This window comes from Schistocerca nitens, chromosome 1, assembly GCF_023898315.1.
Source record: "Schistocerca nitens isolate TAMUIC-IGC-003100 chromosome 1, iqSchNite1.1, whole genome shotgun sequence".
In the NCBI taxonomy this organism is placed as follows: domain Eukaryota; kingdom Metazoa; phylum Arthropoda; class Insecta; order Orthoptera; family Acrididae; genus Schistocerca; species Schistocerca nitens.
The window spans coordinates 212,194,280-212,217,483 of record NC_064614.1 but is presented as its reverse complement, the minus strand read 5'-3'; the positions used below and the strand labels follow the sequence as shown (position 1 = coordinate 212,217,483).

The following is a 23,204-nucleotide window of genomic DNA, read 5'->3' as shown; positions in this document are numbered from 1 at the left end:
ATCACACACATCCATGCCCGAGGCAGGATTCGAACCTGCGACCCTACAAGTCGCGCGGGTCGAGACTGTAGCGCCTAGAACCGCTTGGCCACCCCTGCCGGTGGTCAATTCTTTCTGCAGTATCGCAGAAGGAACATCCAGCATCTCATAGCCCTATTACATAAGCGAGTTCGAACTCAGTGAGGTCCTGATAATGGAGTCTTTGTTGCCTTAAAGACATTTTTGACCAAAATCAGCTGATTAGGTGCAATCTCAAAGGTAACTGACGCACACGGCATCTATTTAATCGAAATCTGATTTACATCCTGCTGGAATGAAATTTGGTTAGACATCATCTTTCAGGTGTAGAAACACGCCTTCCAAATTTCATTTGTGTCCCACAACTCCTTCTTCGTGCTGCGATTTTTTGCCGTCATTGTATTTCTGGAGAAGACGGGTTTACATCACTCGAAACCATGATAAAAGGTTGAATAAAACCATCTTTCGGTGCAGCTCTGCTTCGGATTCATTTGCTGATCTTCAACCGTTGCTGAGGCGCAGCCATTTTGAAAATATTGATCGTCTATGGAGACATTACTGATGTCTTACCCAGTTTTCCTTTACACTCAATCTCAGATGGTAATTGTAACCATTGCTGGTTTCGGCTATACATTGCTCGTTTATATTATCCATACGTCATATGCAGCATGCCGTGGACACTTCGTTGCTATATATCGCCTGTAAGTTGTCGATCACAAGGAAGCCAATCTATGATACAACGATAAACTGAATTTTCTCATGTTGAGAAATGGGAAGGAGGGATCCGTTTTAGTCGGTAACGAGCTTTATAAAGCTAAGACCGCATAAATATTTCCTTATATTCAACTACCAGTTTCGGACGAATTTGCTGTTATTTTTAGGTCTAAACAAACTTTTTGGCCCCCCGGAGTAGCCGTACGGTTTGAGGCACCATGTCTCGGATAGCGCGGCCCCTCCTGCCGGAGGTTCGAGTCCTCCCTCGGCCATGGGTCAGTGTGTTATTCTTAGCACCAGTTAGTTTGAGTAGTGTGTAAGTTTAGGGACCGATGACCTCACCTGTTTCGTTCCAAAGGGGGTCACACACATTTGAAGATTTGAACAAACTTTTTGTTACAAAACGCTTTCGCCGGCCGTTGTGGCCGAGTGGTTCTAGGCGCTTCAGTCTGGAACCGCGCGACCGCTACGGCCGCAGGTTCGAATCCTGCCTCGGGCATGGTTGTGTGTATTGTCCTTAGGTTAGTTAGGTTTAAGTAGTTCTAAGCTCTAGGGGACTGATGACATCAGATGTTAAGTCCGATAGTGCTCAGAGCCATTTAAACAAAACGCGTTCATTGTGAGTTGGAACCTTGTGCCGTGCTGTCATTAGTGCATAAAATGTAGCACATTACACATAAGGTCTGTCAAAAATTAAACATTTGCAACCAAAAAGAACCTTGTGCACATGGCCATGTCCGTATATGTGCTGCTTGCAAATGACTGTTACGTCATAAAGCGGATTAACGTTTTGTCATAAGAATAATTAAATACAATAAAATGTACAATTAGCACATCTGTTTACGTCTATTTAGCATGACATGTCCCATTCAGTGTTCAGTGGACCATGCCAAACTAACTTAAACTGATGTGCTGTTGTGCTTTTTATTGTATATTATGATTTTTATGACGTAACATTCATCTGTGAGCGGTACAGTTTAGGATATGACCATGTGCTCAAGATACTGTTTGATGGCAAATGTTTTATTTTTTACAAACCTTTGAATAATGCGGTATATTTTAGCGTCTAATATGACAACTTGGCACGACGTTCCAATTCACAATGAGCAAACTTTGTAATAAAAAATTTTGAAGGCCTGAAGATGATAGCTAATTCTGCCGAAACTGGATGTTGTAAATAAGGAAATATTTATGCCGCCTTGGCTTTAAGAAGCTTTTTAACAAATTAATGATAAAGCATGCTTTGCGTTCAAAAAAATTAAAATGGACGTATTTAAACGTTTCGTTTACGAAAGAAGAAAATCGGCTGCTTTAACAATGTTTGTAAGGCTGAGTTTCTTATACTAGTGTAGGGAGAAGACCGTTTGATGTTGGCAGAACTGCTAGCCACGACGAGGCACGGGCGACTGCAGGAGGATCTTTTTGAGGCGGGAACGTTGGCAGCAGCCGGCGCTGTGGCGGGCGTCTGGCGGCGTCGGCGTCGGCGGCAGCTCGGCGTCGTCGTCGCGGCTCAGTGGCCAGTAGCGCGCCGGCCGCCGCGCGGGACGGTCACGCCACAGCGTCGCGACGCCTGCCTGCCCGTGGATCGCGCCATGCCGCCTGCGAGACGCCAGCCGCCTCACGACGCCACGAGCGACCGCCGACAATAGGTGAGTCCCAGAAACTAGACCGCGCCACGCCGCACGGCACAGCTGATTAGATACCCCTATCTCCGCCGTGTTTGCACCGCGCAGTTAAAATAGCACGGCACACAAAGTGTTGGCATAATGAAGGCATTATCGTTGCCATTTACTAGCCACTCTACTGTACTTCTCACAGAATCCATACCCTGCAAATCTTTCCGGTTTTCGAACGGACATTAACATAACACACCAGGAAAACTGAAACGTGATCTTGTGTTCTTCTGGTTTAATATATACAGAGCATTGAATTAAAGCACAGAAGTCACCAACAGGAGTTGTTAGGTACCTTTTTTCATAAAAGTATCCGTCTGCATCTGTACTCCGCAAGGCATTCTGTGGTGTGTGGCGGAGGATACTTAGTGTACCACAGCACCAGTGGCGAACGATTTGTGGGAAGAAAGATTGCTGGTAAGCCCTCGTGCTGCGCGCTCGAATTTCTCTAATTTTATCTTCATGGTCTTTTCGCGAGATTTACGAACTGTGATCAAACAGAAATAGGATTTTCTCTTTTTCTTAAAGACCCTTTATTTATTGATCAACATCAAATTTTTGCCCTTCAAATCCCCCTGAGAAGTAATGCGCTTGGACCCGCGCTTTTTTCAATCTTGGAGGTACTTCTGTAACTCACTTATAGTTATGTTGTCCAGATCCTTCAGCGATTCTGTTTTTTGTCCCATAAGTTGTAGCAAAACGACGTCGTCTCATAGCTCCTTTCAGTCTCGGAAATAGGAAGAAGATCTGTGCACCATGTCCGGCGACTACGTTGGCTGAGACAGTATAACGGTTTTGCTGTTTGCCAAATTTCACGGAAAAACATTAAGCTGTGAGCGTTATCGTGATGGAATTTCCACGAATGTTATTGCCACAATTCTGGTCGTATCCTTCGGATTGCTTCACGCAAACGGCGCATAACTTCAGGGTGGTTTTCCTTATTGACATTACGACAATAAGGCGGGACCTCATGATACGCTATCCCGTCGTATCGTGAGAAGAGCACATGTGGTCGAACTTGTCGAATTTTTTCGGTCTTGGCTCTTGAGGTAATTTCCACTGGGACAATTGGACCTTTCTTTCGACGTCATACAGGTATACTCGTGTTTTGTCACTTGTTGTTACCTTTTTTATAAGTACTGGAGCGTTTTAGACTTCTTTCTGCAATTCCTGAGCGATTTCCACGTGACGTCGTTTTAGGTCGAAAATCAACAATTTCACAACAAGCTTGCTCATACATTTCTCATACCCAAAACATGCGAAAGAGCCAAAGGATATGCCGACATCGTCAGGAACCTCTATCATGGCGATTTGGCGATTTTTCAGAATAATTTTCCTCACTTCTCCCACATTGTCGTCAGCGACTTCTTTGAATTTTTAATACCACTCGTAAATTCTTGTCTTACAGATAGTAGATTCGCGAAAAGTGATAGTAAACATTTAGAATGCGGTGCTGCACTTAACTGTATTTTTCAAATCGAATTTAATGCACGTTTTTTGATTCATTTTATTAGTAAGTAAATTTTCGCTGAGCACTCCAAAACACGTATAACCTTTTCGACTGTGAACAATAAACTATATTTTCATAACACTGCAAATGCAAACGTACATCAGGAATATGTTTGCCAACAAGATAAAATAAATTTGAAAATCGGATCTACAAAGCCCACGAAATTAAATTCCGTTAACACTGGCCATACCTCGTATGTCGGAGGAAACGATGTATTGGCCGGCTCCTCTAGGAACCTACGGTCTCGGAACTTTAGCAGTGAACACACCATGACGCAAAAGTTTGCTTATTTCGCAGCGTGTGCCACTGGAGTTGGCTAAGCGTCTTCGTGACGCTTTAGCGCTTTCTAGATGAACCTGTAACGAAATGCACTGCTCTTCTTTGGAAGTTCACTATTTCCTCAATCAAGTCTATCTAGAGCGGATCCCAGACTGACAAGCAATATTCAAGCAGAGATCGAAAGAATTATCTGTAAATTACGTCATTTGTTGGTGAACATTTGCTGAGGATTCTTCCAGCGAATTTCAGTCTGGTATTTGCTTAACCTGTTTACGTGGTTGTTCAACTTTAAAGCGCTACGTACACTCTTCCAGCGACTATTCTGCAATCGTGTAGTCTAATCACACAGTGATTGGTATATCTGCCTGTTTATCCACAATTTCTTACATTTATTCATACTGAGAGTCATTTCTGCATGTCTTCCTGCATTTTGCAGCGATGTTCTAGCGCTGCGACTTCTCTGTATACAACACCTTCAACCGCCAAAAGCTTTACGGAACTTCCAACGTTTTCCACTTGGTTATATAACGTTATATCATGAACAACAATGGTTCTATAACATTCCCATGAGGCACGCCCGAAGTTACTAGTCCACAAAACATGTTCGTCAAGCTGTTTACTGGCAAAAATATAATGTAATTTCACGATTTTCCTGGCTAATGTGGCCTAGAGACTGCATGGACAACCGAAAAGCCGGCCGGTGTGGCCGTGCGGTTAAAGGCGCTTCAGTCTGGAACCGCGTGACCGCTACGGTCGCAGGTTCGAATCCTGCCTCGGGCATGGATGTGTGTGATGTCCTTAGGTTAGTTAGGTTTAATTAGTTCTAAGTTCTAGGCGACTGATGACCTCAGAAGTTAAGTCGCATAGTGCTCAGAGCCATTTTTGACAACCGAAAAACACCGATCATCCGATGTTCACATATTATTATACTATTTACTGCATTTACAAATCGTGGTAAACGTCACATTTAACAACCTTTCTGGATTATTTGTGCTTTACTCCCCGCTAATGTGAAAACTTATTTACAAAATTACGCTTAAAACACCTTGTATTACGCAGAACTGTCAGCGTTTAGAAAATTACGATCTGCTGTGCATACCTTTCTGTAATGTTTAACAACGTGGTTGCATTTCGTATCAACACAAAGCAAGATAGGAAACAGTCGAAGAAGGGAAACTAAATTATTTTATTTTGCAATAATGTTTAAGTGAATTGGAAACTATTGACCTTTGGGTGACAGAAAAAGGCTAGGCAAAGGTATAGGCACACAATCGGAAAACATTTTTGTGGAATGACTGGCCTTGTATTAGGGCCAACAATGTACCGGGTAATCAAAAAGTCAGCATAAATTTGAAAACTGAATAAATCACGGAGTAATGTAGATAGAGAGGTACAAATTGACACAACCAAAAAAATACAAACGTTCAAAAAATATCAGACAGATGGCGCTTCAGCTGATCAGAATAACAATTGGCATAACAAAGTAAGACAAAGCAAAGATGATGTTCTTTACAGGAAATGCTCAATATGTCCCCCATCATTCCTCAACAATAGCTGTAGTCGAGGAATAATGTGAACAGCAATGTAAAGCATGTCCGGAGTTATGGTGAGGCATTGGCGTCGGATGTTGTCTTTCAGCATCCCCATAGTTGTCGGTCGATCACGATACACTTGCGACTTCAGGTAACCCCAAAGCCAATAATCGCACGGACTGAGGTCTGGGGACCTGGGAGGCCAAGCATGACGAAAGTGGCGGCTGAGCACACGATCATCATCAAACGACGCGCGTAAGAGATCTTTCACGCGTCTAGCAATATGAGGTGTTTTTTTTTCGGTTCTAATAAAACCCCATGTCATTCCAAGCATGTGTGTCAATTTTTACCTCTCTATCTACATTATTCCGTGGTTTATTAATTTTTCAAATTTATACTGACTTTTTGATCACCCGGTATTTTAGTGGTAAAATATTTCAAATGTATTACAAACGAAAGTATTCGCATCTTTTTTTTTTTTCAGAAACCGTCGAACTATGCAGGGATAACGTGTATACCGGAGAATCCGCAGATGGTCGTATTTTCAAACAGACTTAACAAAGAAAATTATTCAGTTTATCCAGCTTAACGTGGAGGTGTTCTTACTGTCCGCAGTTCGTGATCTTGTGATTATCGTTGGCGTCCCTAGATCAGAGGCTTTCTGATTCGGTTCGCGGCCGGGCTACGAGTGTGTGTCTTGGGAGTGTGTCTTGTCATCATCATATCATCACCACCGAAGCGAATGTCGCCGGAGTCAAATATACAGATTTGCACCAGGCTGCCAAACTCCTCATAAGGGACACCAGGTCTAAAATGCCGTATGCACATTTCATTACTTTTTATTGACAATTCCATTTATTGCCATAAGATTTTGGTACGTGAGGGTCTGTTGTTCATTAACCCTAACAATACCAAGTCATTTTCCATAACTTGTATTATCAAGGGAGGGAGGTAATTTACGCCAATAATTCCTTTAAAAAGTACGAAATTCGTTAACTGTTATTGAATTATATACTTTTGAAGACATACTGATGTGTAAGTGAGCCCAGGACCTGAAAATACATTTTAGCACACTCTTAGCAGTATCAAAACTCATTCAATAACGTAGAAGACCAATTTTATGACACCACAATAATAAAAAAAAACAAATTCGTTCATTGTTGTTGACTTTTACTCTCAACATACTGTCTAAAGAGATACTGACATGTAAGTAAGGCCCTGAAATTGGATATATTGAATACGAAATTAATTGGAAAAGTGACACATACTACGGATTTGGAATCAGGTAGAAGAATTCATTAAAAAAACAACCAAATTCTTCAGTATTTTTTAAATTTAAGGTAACTGACTAGATTACAGTGTTTTAAAAATAGAGGAATAAAGTACCCCCCCACCACCACCCCTTAGTACTGAGGGCGTTAATGTTCACAATATGTTACGCGCCGAGAATAGTTTATTGCTTTGTTTATTTGTTTCAAAAAGGTGTACGTTTTTCATTAAAAATCGCTTGTGAATAGATGATTACGGTAATATAACATATTTCAATAGCCTTACTGCAATGTTTCGTACAATTTTCCCGATAGTATGACAAATACGAGCTCTGAGACTTCTGCATCCTAGTTTTACCCTCCTTGCGATGTAAACAATACGTAATTGTGATGAAATTGCAGCATACCAGGCTATTTCCCTCGCAAATTCCAAGACTACGAAGAGTTTCACTGCGAACAAGTAAATAATCTTATATTAATGTATTTTAGACTGCGTGCTTTGGTAGTCTTTGTCACTGAAGGTTAAATCTTTTAGGTTGCTAGGCCGCATAATATTCCTTTTCAGTATCTCATACACGATCGACGTATCGATGCCTCTTCTAAGCTCTTCTTCAGGGTGATCTGCTGTTGGTCGTTAGCTAACCGTAACAGCAGAAGATCCTCTAGAAGATCCTAGCAGAGGGGTCGAAACGTCGATCGTGCACAAGATACTGAGAAAGAACATAATGCGGCCTAGCAAACTAGAAAAGTTTACCTATAGAGCGCTAAATTTTATGAGGCACTTAGAGAGCTCAGTTATAGATAACCAAATGACGCCAGTGATTTAATTGTGCTCACACCCGTAGTCGTTTACGTGACTGATGGCACGCTGTGGTATACGGAGGTTGCCCTTCACGTTTTCATAAAAATCATGAAAGGAAAATCAGTCTGGCGTAATTTATTTGTAATGAATTACCCGCAACTATTTGTTTTTATCGGCGTTTATTCATTCGCGAGAACATTTCATGATGCCTGGAATCTCATGTTCAGATGTTTACTTGTATTCACGTAGCCTGAACATTATTTTAGCACTAATGACGCTGCAGAATTTTGAAACAGAAGCTTTTGACTTAGCTATAGTAAAACATTGTTAGGTAAAGAAAGAATTTGACACGGTGCCACACTGCAGTTTCTTAATGAACGTACGACCATATGGAATAAGTTCACAGATATGCGAGTTGCTGGAAGACTTCTTAAGCAATAGAACCCAGAATGTGGTCCTCCACGGCGAGCGTTCATCGGAGACAAGGGTATCTTCGGGAGTGCGCCAGGTTAAGTGTGATAGGAGCACTATTGTTCTCTATATACATAAATGATCTGGCTTGTTTGCTGTCGAATTTGAGTGACTGCGGGAAGGTACAAGACGACTTAGACAAAATTTCCAGTTGGTGTGATGAATGGCAGCTAGCTCTAAATGTGGAAAAATGTAATGCGGATGAGTAGGAAGATCAAACCTATAATGTCAGTATACAGTATACAGTATTACTGGTGTCCTACTTGACTCAGTAAGTCGTTTAATTACCTAGGCGTAACGTTGCAAAGCGGTATGAAGTGGAACGAGCATACGAGAACTGTGATCGGAAAGGGGATTGATGGATTTCGGTTTATTGTGAGAATTTTAGGTAAGAGTGGTTCACATGTAAGGTAGACCGCATATAGCATGCTGGTGCGACCTGCTCTTGAGTCCCACTCGAGTGTTTGGGATCTGTACCAGGTAGGATTGAAGGAAAAGATCGAAACAGTTCAGAGGCGGGCTGCTAGATTTGTTACGGTAGGTTCGAACAACACTTAAATGTTACGAGGATGCTCCGGGAACTCAAATGGGAATCCCTGGAGGTAAGGCAACGTTCTTTTCGAGAAACACTATTGAAAAAATTTTAAGAACCGGCATTTGAAGCTGACTGCCAAACGATTCTACTGCAGCCAACATACATTGCCCCTAAGGACCTTGCACGTACGAATATATCCAAGTTTGGTCTCCCGTTATAATAGTGTATATGGATTTGATATCTCGTCGGTCAATTTTGTGAAGCATTGTCTGACATCAGTTAACAAGAGCTTGCTTTTCAGCTTCGGGGAAACTGTGCGGAATTAAAAACTTTCATGGAAAACTGAATGTACTGCAGTGTTCTACATGACTGTATGCCTCTATCTCACGTGCTCAGCCTCTTAAATAATGTTCATACTTACAGAAAGACAGCAGAAAGACAATACACACACACACACACACACACACACACACACACACACAAACACACAACACCTACAACGTAAATCCTAGCGCCACAGCACAATCAAAACGAGCAATATCAGAAGTAATAAATAGTGAATATTAACTACCAGCGGGTGAGGTAGCACGAACTCTGTCCCTCTCTTTTTTGAATGTTTGCTCAGGGAGAGAGCTGAATTTCCTGCAGATTTTAAGCAAACACTTCCATCTATATCTATAAGATCACTTGCTGATTTAAGCTCAACCGATCCCTTAATAACAAATTCCTAGTAGCGGGAAGCGGATTCTCAGAATTGTTTTATTCCATAGGATGACCGATGCGAAGGCGACGTTCTGCAGATTTGCTTGGCAGTTGTAGGCGTGCGTAGCGCTTATGCTCTATACACCGATCTTCCAAGGTTCTGATGGTGCGGCCAATATATGACTTGCTACAACTGCAAGGCATATGGTAGAGACTCGCCTCACACAAACCAATATCATCCTCTAGACACACTAAAAGGGCACTAATATTAGATGGTGGTCGGAAAACACATATCTTTCTGAACAGTACAACTAACATTGTTAGAAATGATACGTACGTGAAGCAAAAAGGAAGTAATCGGTATTGCCGCCAAGTTATTGTCATCACTCACCTTATTCACAGTCTGTCGATAGAGCACAATGCACCTGAGCTGTCTTTCAGGATAGTCATGCGTGCGTAATGTGACTTCCAGATGAGCTAACTCAGCCTGAAGATGCAAATCGGGGTGAATTGGCATGTCCCAGCGTACCATTTACCCTTCTCTTGATAAACACATTTAGTTATGTGGTGCCGCTAGAGTTTGTGGTGTGTGTTTGTGTGTATGTATGTGTGTGTGTGTGTGTGTGTGTGTGTGTGTGTGTGTGTGTCTGTGTGTGTGTTTGTGTGTTGTCTTTCGATATATGTCACACATACCTAGGTTTTCAATTTCCTTGAACGGCTGTTTCTCTCTGCATTTGTTTCTTGAAATCTACAGGGCGTGCACCTGTCGAAATGTCAGCTGTTGTCAAAGACGTCACCTGGTTGCCGTACCGAACGTTTGAACATTTTATACGCCCGCAGAAACTCCATTTTCACTCTGCAATAATGCTGCGCACACCATCGTCGACGTCAAACAAATCATCGCTGAGGGAAACACAAAATTCAGCAAACCAATTGTATACAGTCGTTTTAGAAGGTGACTGATTATCAAAAGTCGAAATAAGACATTCGAGGCATAGTTGTTGATTTAAGCCAGAGCAAAAGGAATAAAAGTCCTACTTTGTCCATGACACAAAGTAGTTTAACGCTCATTGTAAACAAAGTTACTGTTAACAGTAAAATATGACGAATTTGAAAACAGTAATAGTGTCACATGGGAATAGCGTCATCTGGTACTTGTATATAAAAGGTACAGAATAGCGCGGAATGTAATTATTAATAACAACCACTATAAATTACATTGTTCTCATTGTACATCTTCTCCACTTTTTCCTGTTTTCTTCAATAAAAGCCAGTTGACTTCAAAAAACATTCTACAGATATATGTGTGAGACAAAGACATGTCTTGTGCCAAGGTGGACTTCCACTGCTTACAAAAAATAATGAAACATCAAGAAGACATGGTCTGATCTCAGTCTAGCTACATACTGATACACAACATGGGCGAATACGTGCAATTCTCTGTGACAGGTGGAATCGCCACCGGAATGCATTAGTGTTGTCAAATGGGTTCAAATGGCTCTGAGCACTATGGAACTTAACATCTATGTGTTGTGGATTGGCAAGACCGCCAACCCACTAGGAGGAAGCCGAAAGGCACGCGTTTAAGCTCACGCAGGCTGGCGTGAGGTCTGGAACAGGACAAGGAATTGAGACTAGCAAAAAACGTACGTATCTTCTGGAATACTTAACTTTAATCCGTAATTGGTGAACATCGCTCTTGACGGTACATGTGTTACAGCATCAGTAGTAACTGGTAATGGCGCCTTGCTAGGTCGTAGCAAATGACGTAGCTGAAGGCTATGCCAACTATCGTCTCGGCAAATGAGAGAGTAATTTGTCAGTGAACCATCGCTAGCAAAGTCGGCTGTACAACAACTGGGGCGAGTGCTAGGAAGTCTCTCTAGACCTGCCGTGTGGCGGCGCTCGGTCTGCAATCACTGATAGTGGCGACACGCGGGTCCGACGTATACTAACGGACCGCGGCCGATTTAAAGGCTACCACCTAGCAAGTGTGATGTCTGGCGGTGATACCACACTATGGTCATCAGTCCCCTAGAACTTAGAACTACTTAAACCTAACTAACCTAAGGACATCACACAACACCCAGTCATCACGAGGCAGAGAAAATCCCTGACCCCGCCGTGAATCGAACCCGGGCGTTAGTGTTGTCAGTGGCTTTACGGTGTATCCTGTTATTACTGGGTCCGGTGGGGTATACAGAGTGTTCTGAAATACCCACTACACACTTCTAGGACTTGCTGAGGGATCACTATGTCCTCCGGTATGGAGGACATAGTGATAGACATCCCTGGGGTTGTGAAGCAGCTGAATGGGTTGAAAATAAATAAATTGCCAGGGCCTGATAGGATTCCAATTCGGTTTTACAGAGAGTACTCTACTGCATTGGCTCCTTACTTAGCTTGCATTTATCGCGAATCTCTTGCCCAACGTAAAGTCCCGAGCGACTGGAAAAAAGCGCAGGAGACGCCTGTATATAAGAAGGGTAGAAGGACGGATTCTCAAAATTACAGACTAATATCCTTAACATCGGTTTGTTGCAGGATTCTCGAACATATTCTCAGTTCGAATATAATGAATTTCCTTGAGACAGAGAAGTTGCTGTCCATGCATCAGCACGGCCTTAGAAAGCATCGCTCCTTTGAAACGCAACTCGCCCCTTTTTCACATGATATCTTGCGAACCATGGATGAAGGATATCAGACGGATGCCATATTCCTTGACTTCCGGAAAGCGTTTGACTCGGTGCCCCACTGCAGACTCCTAACTAAGGTACGAGCATATGTGAGTGGCTCGAAGACTTCTTAAGTAGTAGAACCCAGTACGTTGTGCTCGATGGTGAGTGTTCATCGGAGGTGAGGGTATCATCTGGAGTGACTCAGGGAAGTGTGGTAGGTCGGCTGTTGTTTTCTATCTACATAAATGATCTTTTGGATAGGGTGGATAGCAATGTGCGGCTGTTTGCTGATGATGCTGTGGTGTACGGGAAGGTGTCGTCGTTGAGTGACTGTAGGAGGATACAAGATGACTTGGACAGGATTTGTGATTGGTGTAAAGAATGGCAGCTAACTCTAAATATAGATAAATGTAACTTAATGCAGATGAATAGGAAAAAGAGTCGTGTAATGTCTGAATACTCCATTAGTAGTGGAGCGCTTGACACAGTCACATCGATTAAATATTTGGGCGTAACATTGCAGAGCGATATGAAGTGGGACAAGCATGTAATGGCAGTTGTGAGGAAGGCGGATAATCGTCTTCGTTTCATTGGTAGAATTTTGGTAAGATGTGGTTCATCTGTAAAGGAGACCGCTTATAAAACACTAATACGACCTATTCTTGAGTACTACTCTAGCGTTTGGGATCCCTATCAGGTCGGATTGAGGGAGGACATAGAAGTAATTCAGAAGCGGGCTGCTAGATTTGTTACTGGTAGGTTTGATCATCACGCGAGTGTTACGGAAATGCTTCAGGAACTCGGGTGGGAGTCTCTAGAGGAAAGGAAGCGTTCTTTTCGTGAATCGCTACTCAGGAAATTTAGAGAACCAGCATTTGAGGCTGACTGCAGTACAGTTTTACTGCCGCCAACTTACATTTCGCGGAAAGACTACAAAGACAAGAGAGATTAGGGCTCGTACAGGGGCATATAGTCAGTCACTTTTCCCTCGTTCTGTTTGGGAGTAGAACAGGGAGAGATGCTAGTTGTGGTACGAGGTACCCTCTGTCACGCACCGTATGGTGAATTGCGGAGTATGTATGTAGATGTAGATGTAGGTGTGAGTACTCAATGTTTTGAACAGGAACCCATGTCCTGAAAAGTACGTTTCCGTGCTCCAACCATTTGAAAACATGTTGGTAACGCGACTACTTTTGGGAGTAATTTATTAAGCGTGATCCAATATATTATTTGTTTTGCAGGTCCACTCCTTAACAACTAAAGAAATTGCCCGTGTACTCGTTGACCGGTTTCTTCAACATGATTTCTCCATTTGGCCGGCTGGCCGTGTCGTGGAAGACACAGAATCCACTTGGGGTATTCGGCGTCTCCTTGGAGCACCACAGTCACGCCCGCTGACGGTACCCCATTTGTTCCTCGAAGACGTTGCCTAACAGTGGCGAGAAAGGCATGCGATGATGTCATAACGATCTTGCTAAAATCGACTAACAACTCTTCCATTACCGTGGGTTTCGCCAAACAGAAGGATCGTGTCGGTGTAGTCTGTAAAAGAGTACTTACCTCCTATGTTGCTCTTACACTCACAGACACGTCAATGAGGCTCTAACCAGGTCACAGACGTAGGAGAGACGTCATATGAAATCAGTCAATGCGACGTAAGCACCGCCCACCACGACTACCGTACTACACACTACCTAGTAGTTTTGAAACGGCTGCAGCACAGAAGCGGTACGTTTCCAGACATGGGATCCAATTAAAAATTTGTCTACTCAGTCTTCTCTGCAGATCCTTCAAGTTTGTAATGGGAATTTCCTAACTCTGTATAACGAGTGTGAATAGCGTTAGATGTTGAATGAGCGTTGTGAAGGACACGTATATGCCGAGTACTTGCCTGAGACCGATAGTGGCCTCATTCTACGAATGTGAGTCAAATGAAAACCTTAAATATTTTAGTAAATATTATTTGTTGTGCAGAAGTGGTACAAAGCTGTATCACTTTTCAACATAATCTCCCCCACACTCAATGCAAGTCCGCCAGAGCGTACAAAGTGCATAAATTCCTTTAGGAAAAAATTCTTTTGGTAGTCCGCGAAAGCACTCATGCATCGCGTGGCGTACCTCTTCATCAGAACGGAAATTCTTTTCTCCCATTGCGTCTTTGAATGGTCCAAACACATGGAAATCACTTGGGGCAAGGTCTGGTGAGTATGGTGGATGACGAAGACACTCAAAATGCAGGTCTGTGATTGTTGCAAGGGCAGTGTCGGGCCCTGAATTGTCATGTAGCAAAAGGACACCTGCTGATAGCAATCCACCCGCTTTGATTTGATTGCAGGCCGCAGATGACTTTTTAGGACATCTGTCTATGATGCACTGGTGACAGTGGTCTCTCTAGGCATGTAATGCTCCAAAATGACGCCTTTTTCGTCCCAAAAGAGAGTCAGCATAACCTTCCCTGTCGATGGTTTTGTTCGAAACATCTTTGGTTTTGGTGACGAAAAATGGCGCCATTCCTTGCTCGCTCTCTTCGTTTCCGGTTGGTGGAAGTGAACCCAGGTTTCGTCCCCAGTAACGATTCTTGCAAGGAAGCCATCACCTTCTCATTCAAAGGGCCGAAGAAGTTCTTCACAAGCATCAACACGTCCTTCTCCCATTTCAGGAGTTAGCTGCCGGGACACCCATCTTGCAGACACTTTGTGAAACTGGAGCACATCATGCACAATGTGGTGTGCTGACCCATGACTAACATGTAAACATGCTGCAATGTCATTCAGTGTCACTCGGCGGTTTTCCTTCACTATGGCTTCAACTGCTGCAATGTTCTGTGGAGTCACAACTCGTTGTGCCCGACCTGGCCGAGGAACATCTTCCACTGAAGTCACACCATTTGCGAACTTCCTACCCCATTCGTAGACTTTCTGCTGTGACAAACATGCATCACAGTACTGAACCTTCATTAGTCGATGAATTTCAATAGGTTTCACACCTTCACTACGCAAAAACCGTATAACAGAACACTGTTCTTCCCTGGTGCAAGTCGCAAGTGGGGCTGCCATCTTCATACTGATACTGCGACGGTATGTGTGCATCTGAACTATGCTACCAATTACAGGCCATTCTGCACGCTGTTTGTCGCACGCTTACCAACTAACAGGATAACAACGCGAAATTTCGATTTGTTATTACAAATTTAAGGTTTTCATTTGACTCACCCTCGTATGTATCCATTTGGCCGACTGGTCGTATCGCGGGAGACACAGATTTGCAGTGGATTCATATGTGACAGTGACTCGATAATCTATTGCATGGGTACGTCAGGGCAGGCGTATTCGTCGCTACATTTCACCATGTCCGACCACCACAAAGGAGGATTGCTATATTGTGCATCGACCACAACATAATCTCGTCACATCTGCGCCTGCCATACAAGAACAAGTAATGGACTCCCTACAACATTTGGTATCATCCCGAACCATCAGTCGTACACTAGCAGCAGCCGGGCTAGGCAATTACCATGCCTTGTAAACATCACAACACAAACGGCTCCGCTTGGTATGATGACGTGACCGGGAAGGATAGACTGCTGATGAAGGATAAATGACGGCATTGTGTTCAGCGATGAACTGCGGCTATGCACTATCCTGTTGTTGTTGTTGTGGTCCTCAGTCCTGAGACTGGTTTGATGCAGCTCTCCATGCTACTCTATCCTGTGCAAGCTTCTTCATCTCCCAGTACCTACTGCAACCTACATCCTTCTGAATCTGTTTAGTGTATTCATCTCTTGGTCTCCCTCTACGATTTTTACCCTCCACGCTGCCCTCCAATGCTAAATTTGTGATCCCTTGATGCCTCAAAACATGTCCTACCAACCGATCCCTTCTTCTAGTCAAGTTGTGCCACAAACTTCTCTAGGCGCGCAGTCCGGAACCGTGTGACTGCTACGGTCGCAGGTTCGAATCCTGCCTCGGGCATGGATGTTTGTGATGTCCTTAGTTAGGTTTAAGTAGTTCTAAGTTCTAGGGGACTAATGACCACAGCAGTTGAGTCCCATAGTGCTCAGAGCCATTTGAACCATTTTTTTGAACAAACTTCTCTTCTCCCCAGTCCTATTCAATATCTCCTCATTAGTTACGTGATCTACCCACCTTATCTTCAGCATTCTTCTTCTTGTCCAAACTGGTTATCGTCCATGTTTCACTTCCATACATGGCTACACTCCATACAAATACTTTCAGAAATGACTTCCTGACACTTAAATCTATACTCGATGTTAACAAATTTCTCTTCTTCAGAAACGATTTCCTTGCCATTGCCAGTCTATATTTTATATCCTCTCTACTTCGACCATCATCAGTTATTTTACTCCATAAATAGCAAAACTCCTTTACTACTTTAAGTGTCTCATTTCCTAATTTAATTCCCTCAGCATCACCCGATTTAATTTGACTACATTCCATTATCCTCGTTTTGCTTTTGTTGATGTTCATCTTATATCCTCCTTTCAAGACACTGTCCATTCCGTTCAACTGCTCTTCCAAGTCCTTTGCTGTCTCTGACAGAATTACAATGTCATCGGCGAACCTCAAAGTTTTTACTTCTTCTCCATGAATTTTAATACCTACTCCGAATTTTTCTTTTGTTTCCTTTACTGCTTGCTCAATATACAGATTGAATAACATCGGGGAGAGGCTACAACCCTGTCTCACTCCTTTCCCAACCACTGCTTCCCTTTCATGCCCCTCGACTCTTATAAATGCCATCTGCTTTCTGTACAAATTGTAAATAGCCTTTCGCTCCTTGTATTTTACCCCTACCACCTTCAGAATTTGAAAGAGAGTATTCCAGTTAACGTTGTCAAAACCTTTCTCTAAGTCTACAAATGCTAGAAACGTAGGTTTGCCTTTTCTTAATCTTTCTTCTAAGATAAGTCGTAAGGTTAGTATTGCCTCACGTGTTCCAACATTTCTACGGAATCCAAACTGATCTTCCCCGAGGTCCGCTTCTACCAGTTTTTCCATTCGTCTGTAAAGAATTCGCGTTAGTATTTTGCAGCTGTGACTTATTAAACTGATAGTTCGGTAATTTTCACATCTGTCAACACCTGCTTTCTTTGGGATTGGAATTATTATATTCTTCTTGAAGCACTATCCTAGACGACCATATTCGGCGAGTATGACTTAGATCTCGGAAGAGATGTCTTTCTTGCAATGTATTACAGAGGCACTGTGGTGTAACTCCAGCCACCATTCTGTGCACACATCGGGTTTGGCTTCAGGCTACGGCTGGTTGTGACTGAGGAAGCTCTGATGGCCAAACGGTACTCCGTGGAGATCCTGCACCCCCATGTGCTACTTCTCGTGCGACGATGCCGTATTTCAACAAGACGACGTTCGTCCACATGTAGTACGAGTCCCTATGAACGTTCTACCTGATATTGAGGTACTCTCGTGGCCAGCAACAGTTTCAGATCCATCCCCGACGGAAGAGAACATGTATGATGCCAGCTCTGACGTCGAACTCGTTCCAGTCCCAAAAATAGAATGTCAACCATCACCTACAATAGTTGAGTTCCAGCTTTCCTCAGGATACAACTGCTATATGGTGCTCCCCTCAGGCCAATCAGTGCATAGATCCAGACAGGAGGGAGTGTATCATCATACTGGTATGTGGGCTAACAGTCAGATTCGTTGTAAATTTGACTAGATATTGTACGTGCTCAAATAACGTCATATACCGAAACAAGTCGTGAAGTTTCATTTCGTTTGTACCGCCCCTTATGGCTGAAACAGTTTTATTTATTTACATATTTTTTGTCAGGCAGTGTACTTCCACAGCCATTTCTCCATAATTCATAGTTACTTCATTACCTAGTCGGTAAAAAAAGCTACATTTAGCAAAAATCTCGTTCCTTTGTCATCAGTTGACGAGAACGTTACGCATGATACCCTACGTACAAGATACTCGTTGAGCTGTTTAGAAGCAATAGGGGAGAATGTTGGACCTAGAGGATATTGTATCTAAGAACACATTACGTTCCGAAGACAGTGTTTCATGCTAGTGACCAATTTTACAATCACATGATGGACTGTGCACTAGAGACCTCCATAAGCAATTTCAAGCAATTTCTACTAATTTTGTTGTTGCGAGACATGAGGCTGCCGTTTGGGTAGCGTTTGTAAATGTTACGAATTCTACATATTTAAGTTTTGTATAATATATTAAAGTTATCTTGAAGATATTGTTAATCCTTGAGCAACAGAGTTCCGTATATTTTTAAAACAGTTAATTCATACGTCGTCAGTCGTGCTCCATGTTGTACCTTGAAACGGAAGGTATCTTTACCATCAAACAAGCGATATTTGGGAATTTCTCTTATTTTATGGTGATGATCATTTCTCCCTATGTAGGTGGTTGCCAAAAGAATGTTTTCGCAATCGGAGAAGAAAACTGGTGATTGAAATATCATGAGAAGACCACGTCGCAACGAAAAACGCCTTTGTTTTAATAATTGCCACTACACTTCACCTATCACGTCTGTGGCATTATCTCCCCTATTTCGAGATAATACAAAACGAGTTACCTTTCTCTGTACTTTTTAGATGTCATGTGTCAGTCTCACCTGATGCGGATCCCACACTGTACAACAGTACTCCAGAATAGGGCGGACAAGCGTGGTGTAAGCAGTCTCTTTAGTAGACCTGTTGCACCTTCTAAGTGTTCTACCAATGAATCGCAGTCTTTGGTTTGCTCTACCCAGAACATTATCTATGTGATCGCTCCAAATTAGGTTATTCGTAATTGTAATTCCTAAGTATTTAGTTGAAATTACAGCCTTAAGATTTGTGTGACTTATCGCATAATCGAGATTTACCGGATTTCTTTCAGTACTCAAGTGAACAACTAAACACTTTTCTGTTTTACGGTCAATTGTCACTTTTCGCACCGTACAGATATCTTATCTAAATCATTTTGCAATTCGTTTTGGTCATCTGATGACTTAATAAGACGGTAAATGACAGCATCATCTGCAAACAATCTAAGGCGACAACTCAGATTGTCTCCTACGTCGTTAATGTGAATCAGGAACAATAGAGGGCCTATAACAGTTCCTTGGGGAACGCCGGATATTATTTCTGTTTTACTCCATGAGTTTCCGTCTATTTCTACGTACTGTGACCTTTCTGACAGGAAATTACGAATCCAGTCACGCAACTGAGGCGATATTCCACAGACACGTAGTTTGGTTAGAAGACGTTTGTGAGGAACGGTATCGAAGCCTTCTGGAGATCTAAAAATATGAAATCAATTTGACATTCGCTGTCGACAGCACTCATTACTTCATAAGTATAGAGAGCTAGTTGTGCTTCACAAAAACGATATTTTCTGAATCCGTGCTGACTATGTGTCAATAAATCGTTTTCTTCGAGGTAATTCATAATTTTCGAACACAGCATATGATCCAAAACACTACTGCAAATAGACGTTAGTGATACGGGCCTGTAATTCAGCGGATTACTCCAACTTCCCTTTCTGCATATTAGTGTGACTTGAGCAGTTTTCCAATTTTTAGGTACGGCTCTTACTGTGAGTGAGTGGTGTATATAATTGCTAAATATGGAGCTATTCTATCATTGTACTCTGAAAGGAACCTATTGTTTTCCCCATGCACTGCTTTTGATTTAGAAATGAGTAGTGATATTTCTATTCAATAGCAGACAGCAAGATTCCTGTAAATTTTATTGCCATTTTTATCCCCTATTAGCGGGCGGAAGCCGTCGTTGATAGTGTTTCCAACGTTAACAGCACTCAGCAGTCATCGCAGCTATAAATTGTTCACAAAACTGGTGAAAACACATTGCAGCACTTCGCTAACGGCTTACGCCAACTGCTTCATTTGTGCATTAGTACTGGCAGTAATTCCGGCGGAAATTTAATTACTCCGGCTTCGTTCATCACGGAAACTGCTCATCTTGGCCTCTATAAAAAGATCCGAAAGTCTTGTTGCGTTTAGAATTGCTTGTTTCTTCTGAATTCCTTCCTTCCAAGTGGTTTATTTATTTCAATAATTCGCTAGACGCCTTAGGCAAGGTGTGTGATCCACTCGTCGGCATGGAAAGAGACTTCAGCGGTCTGAAAACAAAAGCTCCGTTAATTTTACTTGGATTTCTGAAGGGCGCTCTTAGCGCTATGAGGAGATAGAGTGCTTCTTAACTAAATTTACACTCTCCCCCTTAAGAGCTTTTAGTGCTCTTCAGTGTTCCTTAGCATATGAGCTTCTACCTCGGTAGTTCCAGAAGTTTCTGAAAGATCTATAGTCAAGAAGGCATACGAGACTAACTAACGAGTTAATTTAGATCGAGCTAAGTGACACAATGTGAGTTAGAATAGACAAGGTGGATATCTCGTTGACAGTCAAGTCCTAGAACACAGTTCGTTGAACCAATCGGACATTTGGCTCTTGTGATTCGTAAAACCTTAATCTAGAAGGCAAGGTGGAGAATACATCTTATATTGAATAAAAGAAAAGTGTCTTGATTCTAGTATCTCAGTTTTTTCTCTTCGTTTATTTCAATGCGATTCATATTGCCCAACGGCGTCAACCGATAGAAAAAGACATTTTAATCAGCAGTGGGCTACTGGAAATGCATTTCGTTTAGAAATTTACAACATATGCTTGAAACGAGAACGTAAATGAAGATGCATTGATTACCTGAATGGGAAACTGTAGACGATCTCTTAAGTTTAATTCATGATTACAATATCAACAATTCTAATATCAAAAAGAGTAGAAGAAAGGAGTGTACATTTTCGACATAGATTCATTGTGAAAGTAAAGTTTCGTTTTACTCACTGAGAACGAAAGTAATTCTGCCGAACTGCGTCTTGCATTTTGTGAAGAAGATTCAGGTTGTAAGTGCTAGTTGCAAACCATCCCAGTTAAGTGGAGTAGCTGTGACTTTGCTCTCCACTTACGGTTCAGACAATTGTTTGAAACTTCGTACTCTCCATGGCCTCTACTGCATTAACACGCACTGGATCTCCTATGATTAGGACTGTGTCTTTAGGGGACTGCTGACAGCACAACTATTATAGATCAAAGTATAACCTTCGTTTGTTGCAGGTCTAATTCCTAGCGCAACAAACTTAATGCAAGGTGGGATGACATTTTAGCATTAGTCGCATATATTTTCGTTACCATTACTTACAGCAACGCACAGGAAGCAGGTGGACCACACCGTTCTCCTTTTTCTCGCCCGTCTCGCTGAACAGGGTTCCGTAGTTTGAAACGTATGAACTCTCATTAAAATATAAATACTAACCCGTGCAGTAGAGCTTACGACGCAACTTACTATCAAAGAACTTGAATCTATTTTGTGTAGAGATAATACGTTGACTGAGAACAACATTCGACTCTGAGGTTGTGAAAGTACCCCACCCTGCTGCAAGTCAGAAGCCAATAAATCGCTACATTCGCATGTGGTGACAGTCATACACAGACGTTATCGGCTAGGAGCTTGCTGGTACAACAGATTTTTCTGGTTAATGGCACTCTGTTTCTCATCGCAGATTGTATTTTAATTCTTTATTTTCCTATGGATCCAACACATGCGCGACTAGAGTGAAGATTCTTTTATTAATAGAACGCAGTATGTCATTTTTAATGGAGGGCATCGTCAAAAGCGAAGACAGTGTTTGGCGCACCGCAAAGTATTGTGACTGGACCGCTAGTGTCGCGAATCATAAGAACAGTACAGTAGAGAGTGGCTTGAGGAAGAGACTGCTCAAGTCCAGTAACGTCATCCAACGACGATAGAGTGCGCTACGTTGTAGCCGGCCGAAGTGGCCGAGCGGTTCTAGGCGCTTCAGCCTGGAACAGCGTTATCGCTACGGTCACAGGTTCGAATCCTGCCTCGGGCATGGATGTGTGTGATATCCTTAGGTTAGTGATGTTTAAGTAGTTCTAAGTTCTAGGGACGCAGACCTCCGCTGTTAAGTTCCATAGTGCTCAGAGCCATTTGAACCATTTTTTGTGCTACGTTATCGGCGCCAACGTCCGTTTCGAGGCAATGCTTTCGGCAACCAAACGCGTGTTAGTTTGGCGAGGGACCGCAAATATTCATCGCAATGGGCCTAACAGTATTCACGACGCTGGATGGTGTCAAAAGCATCCGCGCCGTTTTGAAGAACAGTATAATAACCGCCAATGCGATGCCACCGTATTGGTGCTCGACGGGTGGTTCAGAGACAGGAGTTGTGACAAATTCGACGTTCTGTAGCATCGTTGTTTCACATTCACTATCATGAGTATCTACCCTCAATTTGATCCTCAGGATACCGTTTACAGGCCCTCGTAGGTCCATGCGTCGGTATCGCTCATTATATAAATTATCTGTCAATTACAGTTGTCAGCTAGCTACCATATGCTTCTTGTCTGAATACATGCAGCTATGAATTCAGATGCATTCCATTAATAGATAATCTTTTTCACATCAATTAGAGACCAAAAAAATGATTTATAATGCAATCTACACGTATTTAAAAAGTGAAAAGAGCTTATTTATTGGTAAAAAAGGGAAATGTCGTATGACTAGGGCCTCCCGTCGAGTAGACCTTCGACGGTTGCAAGTCTTTCGATTTGACGCCACTTCGGCGACTTGCTCGTCGATGGGGATGAAATGATGATGGTTAGGACAACACAACACCCAGTCCCTGAGCGGAGAAAATCTCCGACCCAGCCGCCAATCGAACCCGGGTCCTTAGGATCAACATTCTGTCGCGCTGACCATTCAGCTACCGGGGGCGGACTATTTATTGGTAGTTTCTACTTACTTTGCGGCAAGGAAAGAATATAGAGCATAAATCAATATTTAAGTGCATTCTATGATCCCCCTCACTTCCACCAAGCTGACAGTCTAATTTCAGTGTGTAGATAACCCACCTTATAGGCGAGCTGTATTCAACCTACCACTTTCTACCTAGAAATCTGATACCTAGATATGCATAGCACATGACGTGGCCAGC

At 42.6% G+C, this 23,204-nt stretch overlaps 1 protein-coding gene across 1 annotated transcript in view; it reads left to right on the top strand.

Annotated features, from left to right (window-relative positions):
* Positions 1-2,259: 2,259 nt before the first annotated feature.
* LOC126235131 (guanylate cyclase 32E) overlaps positions 2,260-23,204 on the top strand; it is a 954,039-nt gene continuing 933,094 nt past the window's right edge. Inside the window, exon 1 of the mRNA XM_049943867.1 lies at positions 2,260-2,381. The gene's annotated coding sequence lies outside the window, so the exon portion shown is untranslated. The remainder of the gene's footprint in view (positions 2,382-23,204) is intronic.